The sequence below is a fragment of the Monodelphis domestica genome, chromosome 7 (genome assembly GCF_027887165.1).
Source record: "Monodelphis domestica isolate mMonDom1 chromosome 7, mMonDom1.pri, whole genome shotgun sequence".
NCBI classification, from domain to species: domain Eukaryota; kingdom Metazoa; phylum Chordata; class Mammalia; order Didelphimorphia; family Didelphidae; genus Monodelphis; species Monodelphis domestica.
In genome coordinates this window covers 10,714,383-10,725,776 of record NC_077233.1, presented here as the reverse complement: position 1 = coordinate 10,725,776, position 11,394 = coordinate 10,714,383, and the positions used below count along the sequence as shown (strand labels likewise).

The 11,394-nt window shown below is 38.8% G+C and overlaps 1 long non-coding RNA gene across 1 annotated transcript; it reads left to right on the top strand.

The window, feature by feature from the left end:
- The first annotated feature begins 1,142 nt into the window (after positions 1-1,142).
- LOC130455383 (uncharacterized) lies at positions 1,143-10,446 on the top strand. Its single transcript, XR_008913308.1, has 2 exons — positions 1,143-1,313; positions 9,893-10,446. It is a non-coding gene; the product is annotated as an uncharacterized LOC130455383 (long non-coding RNA).
- The last annotated feature ends 948 nt before the right edge of the window (positions 10,447-11,394 follow it).

The window sequence follows — 11,394 nt, the reverse complement described above, 5'->3', positions numbered from 1 at the left end:
AGGCAGAGAGACAGAGAGACAGAGAGACACAGAGAGAGACAGAGAGACAGAGAGAGAGACAGAGAGACAGAGAGAGAGACAGAGACACAGACAGAGACAGAGAGACAGAGACAGAGAGAGACAGAGATACAGAGACAGAGAGAGACAGAGACAGAGAGGAAGGGACAGAGAGAGACAGAGAGAGAGGGAGAGAGGGACAGAGACAGAGAGAGAGGGAGGCAGAGAGACAGAGACACAGAGAGAGAGAGAGAGACAGAGAGAGAGACAGACAGAGAGGCAGAGACAGAGGGGGGAAAGAGGGAGAGGGAGGGAGACAGAGAGGTGAGAGAGAAGGAAGGAAAGAGAGAGGAAGGGAGAAAGAGAGGGGGGAAGGGAAAGAGAGAGATACAGACAGAGACAGAGAGATACAGAGACATAGAGAGGGGAGGGAGAAAGAGAGAGGGGGTAAGAGAGAGAGGGGGACAGGGAGAGGGGCAGGAGAGAGGAGGGAGAGGGGGGAAAGGGAAAAGGAGGCAGAGACATAAAGAGACAGAAACAGAGAGAAGGAGAAAGACAGAGAAATCTGTTTTACATGTTTACAATTTCTCAGATTTAAAGAATGTTAAGAAATTTTTCATCATGACAAGCTACCTGAGTATTTTATTTTCTCTACCACTGGGATCATAGATTTAGATATGGAAGGTACTGTAGAGGTTACTGAATCCACCCTCCAGGTTTTACAGAAGAGAAAATCAAGATATAAATAAATCACATGACTTGTCCAGGGTCACACAGAGACTATATGCCTGAAGTATAATTTAAATCCAGATCAAAACCTAGTGTTATAGACACTGCACTAGGCTGCCTTTCAAGTTATTCTTGGTTCTGGACCTGTTAGAATGATCTCGTCCCTGGACCCTACAAGAGAGCAACATTGAAAGCATTTGTTGTATTGGGCTTGGTTTGGGGAAATCTGGGACAGTTCCCACTCCCATACCATTGCTCTCATTGCAGCTGATGGCCTCATTTCTCAAGTAACAGGAAAATTATATACCATGTGATGAGGAGCCATTGCATGATGTCACAAAAGACAAACTAGGCTGTGTGCAGTTGTGCCTTGCCATGTCTCTCACATGGCTACAATTCATAATAGGAATGGCTTTTCTAAACATTTGGCTAGTTTTTCCTCTCCTCCCTTCTCTGTTCCCCTCCTCCTCTCTTTCCTTCTCTTCTCCCTCCCTCCCTATTTTCATCATGTTTTGGGGTGTCCCATCTGGCCCAGAAGAAGGGAGAGATTTGGCTAAACACCAACCAACCAACCAACCAACCAACCAGTGAGATCTTTTGTCCTAGGAAACAGGCTCCCACCATGTCAATATTCTCCGGTGATAGTGGCTGTTTGACAATGAGGCCCCTTTTCCCATGAATTTGCACAAATTAGATTTCGCTAGTGGTTATGTGGTCATCTTTGGCAAGCAAAGACTCTGTGAGGTTGGAAGCTTCATCTAGGAACCTGACTATTGCTCTCCCCTCCTTTTCTGCCCCCATCTCTCATCCATTGAGCTTTGGAATTTCAAATCCTTCTTGGATCACCAAAATGTTGTGACACGTGGTGGGAGTGTAGATTGCATCTCAGTGAGAGCAGAGCCCATGCATGCTTTTAGAGATCTGCAAGTCAAATTGGCATCTGAGTTGGACAGCCTGGATTTGAATCCAGACTTACTAACTGGATGACTTCAGACAAATCACATGGCTGGTTCTCAATTTCTTTATCTGTGAAATGAGGAAATTGGATTAAATATTCTTTAAGAGCCCTTCCCCATCTCTAAGTCTATGATCCTGTGAACTATAATTCAGAATGTCATTCAGATCTCTGGAGAGTCAATGAGATCCAATGTATATAATGGCAAAGTAGATACCATGATGGTACAGCATGAGACCTGAGTTCAAATCCCACATCTGATACTATTCCTCTGGCTTTAGACATTTAGCCTTCAATGAACTCATCTATAAATATAGAATTGTATTCCATGGACTCTGAGGTCCTGTCTAGTTCAGGATCTATGATCCTGTGATTCCTCAACTTGGAATCAGTCAAAAAGACCATGTATTGAGTCCTGCCTTTCTCACTCTCTGTGTGACCCTGGGTGAGTCACTTATTCTGATGCTGCATTGCAGTATGTGGGTCCTATTATCCACTGAACTTCTTTCTCAGGGCTGAGGCAAGCTTTGTATGAGATCATGCATAAGACAAATGCTTAACAAGCTTGAATGTATTCTAAAAAGGTCATTTTGGCTTGTGATTTCTCCATCTTCCTTGGGTTCCCCATGGGGCAACAATGAACCATCACTGACTCAGTGATTTCCCAAGGGCTTTTTGTCAGGGAAAAGATGAAGGAAAGTCATTGAACCTGACGTGGGCTGAGTTCATGGGCTCAGAAGCTTTGAGATCTTAAGCTGAAGAGACTCCAGGAGCCATCTAGTCCAATCCCTTCATTTTATAAATAATGCACAAAGAAGTTAAGCCTGAGAATGCCCAGGCTCAGACCTAAAGGAATCTCCATTCAGTTCCAGCACATTTCTCCTATACATGATCATCCTAGGAACGATGGAGTGGGACATGGAAGTGGTGACAGTCCAAAATCAACTCTAAACCTTGCTTGCATTTCTTATATATTTATGGGATCATACATTGAGCGATGAAAGATTCCGTAGAGATCATTCAGTTCAACCCACCCCATTGAACATATAAAGAAAATGACATTGAGAGGGGAAATGACACAACTAAATAGTGGAAGTAGAATTCCAGACCAGGTAATTTGTATCCAAATCAAGTCTTCTTTTCACTGTCAAGTACTGCTTTCTTAATCACATTTGCCTGGATAATTGCATGGGGTGAAGAGGCAAATCTCTAAATTCTGCCGACTTGGAGGCCATGGACATGATGAATATCTGATGCTCATTGAAGAATACTGCCTGGTCTAAGGCATGGGCATGGGAGAAGGAGAAATAGACAACTGTGAAAAGTAGCAGAAATGGATTATAAGCAGCTCCTTGAGGCAAGGGAATGTCTTTTGCCTCAATTTGACTCCCCAGTGTTTAGCACAATATCTGGTACATCCATTGCTATTGTTCATTCATTTCAGTCATGTCTGACTCTTTGTGACCATTTACAGTTTCCTTGACAAAGACACTGGAATATTTTGTCATTTCTTCTCCAGCTCATTTTATAGATGAGGAAATGGAGGCAAACAGTGTTAACTGATTTGCCCAAGGTCACACAGTTTAGATACTTAACAGTATCTGAGGCCAAATTTGACCTCAGGTTTTTCTGTCCTCTTGGTACATAATAGATATTTCAATTCATTGATAGATTGGAAAAGGGAATGAGAGAAGAGAAAGAAACTGAAAGTGACTGGAAAAGGATGGAAGTGACTTGGATTCTCACTCTGTTGCTTTTTAGGTGAGGAGGCAAGTCATTGATTTCTTTCTCTGCCCATTTCTTCATTTGCAGAGTGGAATTTATTGGCAACTTTGCATTTTATAGAGACTCAGATGGGCCAAGTGACTTGCTCACAGTCAGAGGACCGGTCCAAGTGTTGGAGCCAGGTCCCTTGATCCCAAGACTGGTGTCTTTTTCACTCTACCATGTCAGTAACAACTGTAAAGTTTTGCATTTAAGTTTTTTTTTTTTAATGGAAAGACTGGATGAGGAAATATGATTGGAAAGAGGCAGACTGCTTGAAAAAGATCTGGCGGTTTTAGGAGATTACAAGTCATTCTGATTTCACAGTGTTATGGTGGTCGACACCTAATGCAACTTTAAAATGCAGTAAGAGAAACAAAGTGCCTGGAATTAAGTAGATTAGAGTTTTTCTTTCCAGTAACTTGTGATACTATCCTGAAGAAGAGAGGACTCAGGGATGTATGATAATGATTTCAAGCATTTGAAGGACTATCTCATGGAGAGGAGAGAAGATTTATCATCATCATTATCATCATCATCATCATCATCATCATCATCATCATCAACATCATCATCATCATCATTTTTCTGCTTGGCTTCGGGGAGTGGAAACCAGAGCAATGGGTGGAAGTTGAGAAGTAGAACTTTTGGCTTACTAGAACTATATAAAAGTAGAAGGGGCTGCTTTGGAAAATCATGTGTTTCCACTCACTTGAGGTCTTTGAGCAAAGGCTGGATGACCATTTGTCAAGTATATTATGGGAAAGGATGTCAATGTATGAGTTTGACTAGATGGTTCATTGTAATCAGTGCAATATCATCTGGGGAGAGAAGCTCCTCTTTCCAACGGCCAAGGACCCTCATTTGAAAGGGCAATACATTTTCTATTTCCACTCTCTTCAGGACATTCTTCATGACTTTGGCAAGAATACTTTGGATGAATATGTTTATGCCTCACTCAATATTATTAATCTGTGGATAGTTGAACAGAGTTCATTTTGAACTCACAATGTTATTACATTTTTAAGGAATTGTATGCAATTTTGACCTCAGCATGGGAAACTCCTTGTGGGAGAAAAACACTTAAGACATTTTGATTTATCAAATTAAATGCCTCTTTAAGTCAATAAGCAAAATACACAGTAAGACTGAATTCTCTATGTCTTTTAGTCAATAGCAGGGCTATATAAATGTGGTCCACTGTTGACTATGTTTTGCAAAAACATGCCATTTATCTTCTCCTAAAAAAGTAGAAAAAAGGAAAAACCTCAAAAATTCTCTTGATGTCTTTGGAGATCATTCTAATAAAAAAGTTGTAGAGACGTGTGATTGAGTACATATGAATAGTCTCTGTCTCTTGTTTTGTATGATGATAAAGTTTGAGTTTTTTCCAATATTCTGGAACCCTCTCTTCTTTCAGATATTTTGGAAAACTCCATACTATCATACTATACTTTGTACATCATACTATATGGTATCATATTATACTTTGGAATCACTCCATACTATCAAAATGATATCATTGGCATAGACTATCACTCTGTATATTGCATCTAATCCCATTGCTCAGAATATTTTTTAAATTTTCTTCTATTGCTATTTCCACTACTTTAATTACTAGAGTTTAAAAAAATAAAACCTTGTATAGATCTTTTCCATTTTCCATTTGTTTGTCTCCTTCCAGTATCCATGAAATCTTAACAATGGAGAAATGCTACCCATGACCCTCTATCCTATCCAGTCTTTTAATTGGCTGGCACCAGACTTGTAATGGTCTCCCTTCTCACCTCTTCCTCTTAGAATCAGTGGCTTACTTCAAGAATGAGCTAAAGAACCCTTTTCTTATTCCTCCCAGATGCTATTTGGCTCTTATCTATGTCTCCTATAAATCCTTGACAGCAACTCCATTCTATGTGCTGATATCCTTCCTTCAATTCCCTTGACATTGAGCGTGTGTGTGTGTGTGTGTGTTTGAGACATCAGGTCTTTTGATTTCAGGGCCAGCTCTCTTTTAAGATCCCAAGATTCTCTTTACCACTTCTATTTTCTTTTATTCTTATTTTTTAAATTTAATTTTTTATTTTAAAAATATTTTCCATGTTTACATAATTCATTTTTCCCCTCCCTTCTTCCCTCCCCACTCCTGGATCTAATAAACACTTCCACTGAGTTATACCTATTACCATATTTTCATTTTTGCAATAGAGCAATATTTCAAAGCTTAAACCCCCAATCTTATATCCATATAAACAAATGATGTCATTTTTTTTCTGTGTTTCTACTCCCCAAATTCTTTCCCTCGATGTGGATAACATCTTTCTCATAAGTCCCGTGGGATGGTTTTATAGTAGCAAAATCCATTACATTGAATTATTCTACAATTTTGCACTTTCTGTGTATAATGTTCTCTTGGTACTGTTCAATTCACTCTGCATCAGTTCCTGGAGGTTCTTCCAGTTCATATAGAAAGCCTCCAGTTCCTCATTCCTTACAGCTCAATAGTATTCCATCACCATCATATACCTCAATTTGTTCATCCAGTTCCCAATCGAGGGATGGGACACCTCCTCATTTTCCAATTTTTTGCCACCACAAAGAGCACTGCTATGAATATCTTTGTGCAAACATTTTTCATAATTATCTCATTAGGGTACAAACCTAGTAGTGGTATTGCTGGATCAAAGAGTATGGATTCTTTTAAAGCCCTTTGGGCATACTTCCAAATTGTCCTCCAGAATGGTTGGATCAATCACAACTCCACCCGCTGTATATTAGTGTCTCAATTTTGCCACATCACCTCCAACATTTATTATTTTCCTTTACTGTTATATTGGCCAACCTGCTAGGTGTGAGGTGGTACCTCAGCATTGTTTTGATTTGTGTTTCTCTTATCAGGAGGGGTTTAAAACACTTTTTCATGTACTTATTGATAGTTTTGATTTCTTCATCTGAAAACTGCCTATTCATGTCCCTTGACCATTTGTCAATTCAGAAATGCTTTGATTTCTTGTACACTTGACTTATTTCCTTATAAATCTGAGAAATTAGACCTTTGTCCCAGGTTTTTGTTATAATTTTCTCCCAGTTTGTCGCTTCCCTTCTAATTTTGGTTTCATTGGTTTTGTTTGTAGAAAAAACTTTTTAATTTAATGTAATCAAAATAATTTATTTTACATTTTATAATGTTGTCTCTCTCTTACTTTGTCTTAAATTCTTTCATTTTCCATATATCTGACAGGTATACTATTCTATGTTCTTATATGTACTTATAATTTCCATCTTTATATTTTAGTCATTTACCCATTCTAAATTTATCTTGGTGCAGGATGTGAGGTGTTGATCCAGTCCAAATCTCTCCCATACTCTCTTCCAATTTTCCCAGCAATTTTTGTCAAATGGTTGGTTCTTGTCCCAAAAGCTGAGATCTTTGGGTTTATCAAACACCATCATATTATTTCTTAATCTAAAGAAGTTGCTTAATTTAAAGAAGTTGCTATTTCTCTCTTCCCATCTAGTCCTATCATTCAGGAATGGGAAAAAATAGTATCTCTATCCATATCCTTAATCTCTTCCATATTCATATCTATATTCCAAAGTCCTTCAAACTTTTTAAGTGAGAGGAGTTACAAATACATATATGTGTGCATGTATGTATGTATGGCTCAGTGGATCACCTATATATATGTGTGTACATATATATATATATATATGGATATATATACAGATATCACCTATATATAGGTAGATCACTGATAGATAGATAGATAGATAGATAGATAGATAGATAGATAGATAGATAGATAGATAGATAGACAGACAGACAGACAGGACTATGTGGACTCAGCTTCTCTAAGGAATTTCTCTTCCATTTGTACTCTAAACCAAGTTTTCTACATATCCAGTGATGGGAAAATTTTACCATTTGTTGTTTTGTATTTTGCCTTCTCAGGTCTGGCTTGTGAAAGAAGGGACTTTGAGTCACCATTTCTGCTATCCAACATATGATCTCTCCCTCCTGGCACCTAGCTTTGTGTCAGTCTCATATTTGACAGATACACTGTGTGCTTCTGTCCAAATCATAGAATGTAAGAGTCAAACAAAGTCATGGGATAGATGACAACCTGTTTTTCACCAAACAGGTATTAAGGCTTTACTGTGGGGATGTCTATCAATTGGGAAACTAAGCAAGTTATGGTATATGATTAAGATGAATTAAGAAATGACAAGCTCGATGATTTTGGAAAAATCTGGAAAGACTTACATGAACTGATGCAAAGTGAGTTGAACAGAACCAGAAGAACCATGAAAATGGTGACAAGGATATTTTTTGATGAACTGTTAGTGTCTTAGTCATTTTCAGCAGTGAAATGCCCTAAGATAATCCTAGAGCCACATGATGAAAAATTTCTTCTTTTTGGTTTCATTTGAGATTTCTTTCACAAAATGACTAATATGGAAAGATGTTGTGCCTGATGAGACATGTGAAATCTATATTAGATTGCTTTCCATTTCAAGGAAGCTCCTCTATAGTATCCTATTACCAACAATTTGTCATTCAGGTTCTTGTTGAAGATCTCCAGACATGACACAATTACTACTCCCTTATTAGTGTATTTTGGACAGCTCCAGTAGATGTGAAGTTTTTCTTTATGTTGAACTGAAATATACCTTTTTGTAGGTGGTTCCATTTTAATCATAGTTCTACCCTTTGGAGCCATGAAGAACGAGCCAAATTCCCTTTCATTCTGCTTCTCTTATAGATCCATTCATTAACCATGTACCTTTCCAGACCAAAGTATCCCTTCCAGGTAACCAGTCTCCTATATGTATTGTCTTCCCAATTGTTAATCATCATCACCATCATCATCTATATGGTGTAGTAGTAGGGATGATGATGGTGATGATGATGATAATTAGTGTTTATGGAATACTTTATTTGATATTGCCTCATTTCTATCCTCACAATAAGAGGTAAGCACAAGTATTGTCCCAGAAGAGGAAATTGAGGCTAAGAAAATTCAAATGACTTGCTCAGAATCATATAACTAGTGTCCACCAAAGGATTTGAACTCAGGTACTATGCCTAACCTAGAAGTCTATCCACTTCACCAGTAAGGTGAACCCCCTCCAAATGTAAGCTACTCAAGGACAGGGACTGTTTTTGTCTTTTGTGGTATCCTGAGCATCTGGCAGGCTTTATCATTCATTCTCTATGAGAGTCCCTTAGATATCTAAAGATGCTACTTTCTTATGCCTTAATTTTCTAATTGCTTTTAGTTCCTTGAATCCCTTCAGCATTTTGGTCTCTCCATTTTGGTCTGGATACTCTTCAGTTTATCTACTTTCTCCCTTTTCTTTATTCAATATGTTTTTGTTCCAAACCTAAACACCATATATAATGGTAACTTTTATATACATAGTAGGACAGAAAAAGGATTAGGAATGAAACTAAGAGTCTCGATTACGCATGGCTTGTTTTTCTTTTCAAGAATATAATAAGATGAGCGTCCAGCCTCCCAAACTTTTCTGAATGTCTTTCTTCTGTCTCTTCTAAAAGTCTCTTCTAAAAGGTAATAGCTAGAATGGAACAAAAAATAAGAGTCTGTCCAGATTCTCTCAGCTCTGGGCTCTCTTAATATTGCCTCAGCTCAGACTTCAGAGTTGCACTGAGATTACAGTCCACCAAGACCCCAGTCTGCCCATCAGATCCACATCTATACGATGTGGACAATAATGGGAAACCTATAAGTTTTCTGATGTTATTGGGAGGATCCAATGAAATAGGAAAATGGATTGAAAAGCATAAAACTTTATTGAAATGTAATTCATTTAAACTAATTATAATAGTAACAGTTAACATTTATATAACATTTACCATGTGCTGGGCACTGTAATAAAGTACTTTACAATTATCTCATTATTTCTCACAAGAACTCTGGGAAGTAGGTGCTAATATTATCATTTTACAGATGAGAAAAAATGAGTCTAAACAGGCTAAGTGACTTGCCCAGGGTCACATGGCTAAGGAATGTTTGAAGTTAGATTTGAACTCATCTTTCTGAGTCTAGGTCTGGCACTCTCAACATTGTGCCGAATATACCGACTATGCTTTCCATTCTAGGTAGGGACATTATTCTAAGTGCATTTGGTGAAAGTGAAATTGTGGGAGGAAGAAAGTAAAATGGATAAGTTCCCATTGGCTGGATTCCTCATCTCCATAGTTTTCCTAATTTCTTCCAAGCACTGAGAGTTGCTGAGCCTGCCCACTGTCAGGACTGTCTTTACAAGTGGCTCAGGAGCTGAGCTGGTGCTCCGGCCTCCCAATATTCTGTCATAGTCAGGACAACAGCTAATGTTTACATAGTGATGTTTGCTATATAATCTCACTGAAGCTGAGCTTCCTGACTACCCTGTGAAGTTGAGACATTTTTCTTCTTCTCATTTTAGAGATGAGGAAACTAAGTCTTGGAGCAATTTAGCATCTGAAGTTTTGTTCAACCTGGGCCAATGGCAGATGGATCACCAGTCTCATAGGCCATTGGATCTTGGTTAGTCTTCTTCACTTCCTGGCATTTGGAAATCTCCATCCTCAGACTGAATCTCAGAAGCCTGATGACAGTGAGCCGGTAGAACGATCTTCCTCTTGTCCCAGGATGGGGAAGATGACATTGATTCCATTGGCATTTCTCCGGTGGAATTTTTTGTCTTCACATCTTTCATGTTCCAAATCGTAATCGAAATGTATGGTGTTTATTACATCCCCATATGTTTGCAATCAAGGTACCACTCGGGCGGAGGAGAAGCACAAAGCTATAATTTGCTGCTTAGCATCATAGCTGTTGTACATTCATTTAAATAGCTTTATTTATCTTCTTCCCCATAAAGAACCTTCCATATTGTAAATTTATTGAATGGTTAATGGCCTAAAAGTATGGGGTTCATTACTGAATGATGTATTTATTGCAGTGTTAATTAAATAAAAGCATTGTAATCTTTCCAAATTGAACAATTATGCTCATTTAAACATGTTAAACAGAAAATCTTTTATATACTAATTGAGTTGTATAATGAAAAGCATGTGTAATGGAAATTTAAATCAAAACAAATACTGGAATAATTTGGAACTTTTCCCCCTTTTCTTTTTTCCTTTCTTTCTTCCTTTTTCTTTCTATCCTTTAAAAAACCCCCAATATCAAATGTCTACCGCCATTTTTATTAGAGATACTCTAACGGCCAGATTACTTTCAGAACTAGTGACCTTTGAGCAGGGTGTACAGTTTCAGAGCTGATCGGCCACCCTAGCATACCAGTTGGCTAACCCTTGAAACATCAAAGTCACTGCTTGGCTACCAGCCCCCAACCCTGACAGGCTGGCTTGGAGCCCAAATCCTGACATCCTGGCTTGGGGCCTGTAGGCTGAGCTGACAGGCTTTTCTGCAAGAGGCTGATGAATGGTTTCTGGCAACTGGAACTGCATTCTCCTTCCCTAGAAGAACAGTACCCACCCCACCCCTCTGCCCCCAAGTATGTGCCCAGTCTCTCTGGGCTGGCCTTCGGGGAGGGGGCGAGGGGGATCTTTGTCCAATTCCCAGATCATCTGACTCTTCGCACCAAAGGGTCTTAATTTGAGGTGGTTGTGACTGATTTTTCTTTCAAGTTGCCAATGTGGAGAGGTTGATGACAAAAACCATTTCTGCCTTCAAATATCCCATATTATTAAAAGGATTAGCTTTATTGGCAAGGTCTGTTAGAAATATCTCACTGACCATGCTGTGACAATCTCTCTCTTTCTTAGGTTATTTGGGAGCAACTTAGGGAGTAACCAAGGAAATGGGAAACTGTGGAAGGGAGGAGAGTGGTGGAAATAGGCGACTCTCCTACCACCTACATCTTTTTTCACTCTTTAGTCCCACTGTGCTAGAGCAGGCTCTCTTGGACCCAATGAATAG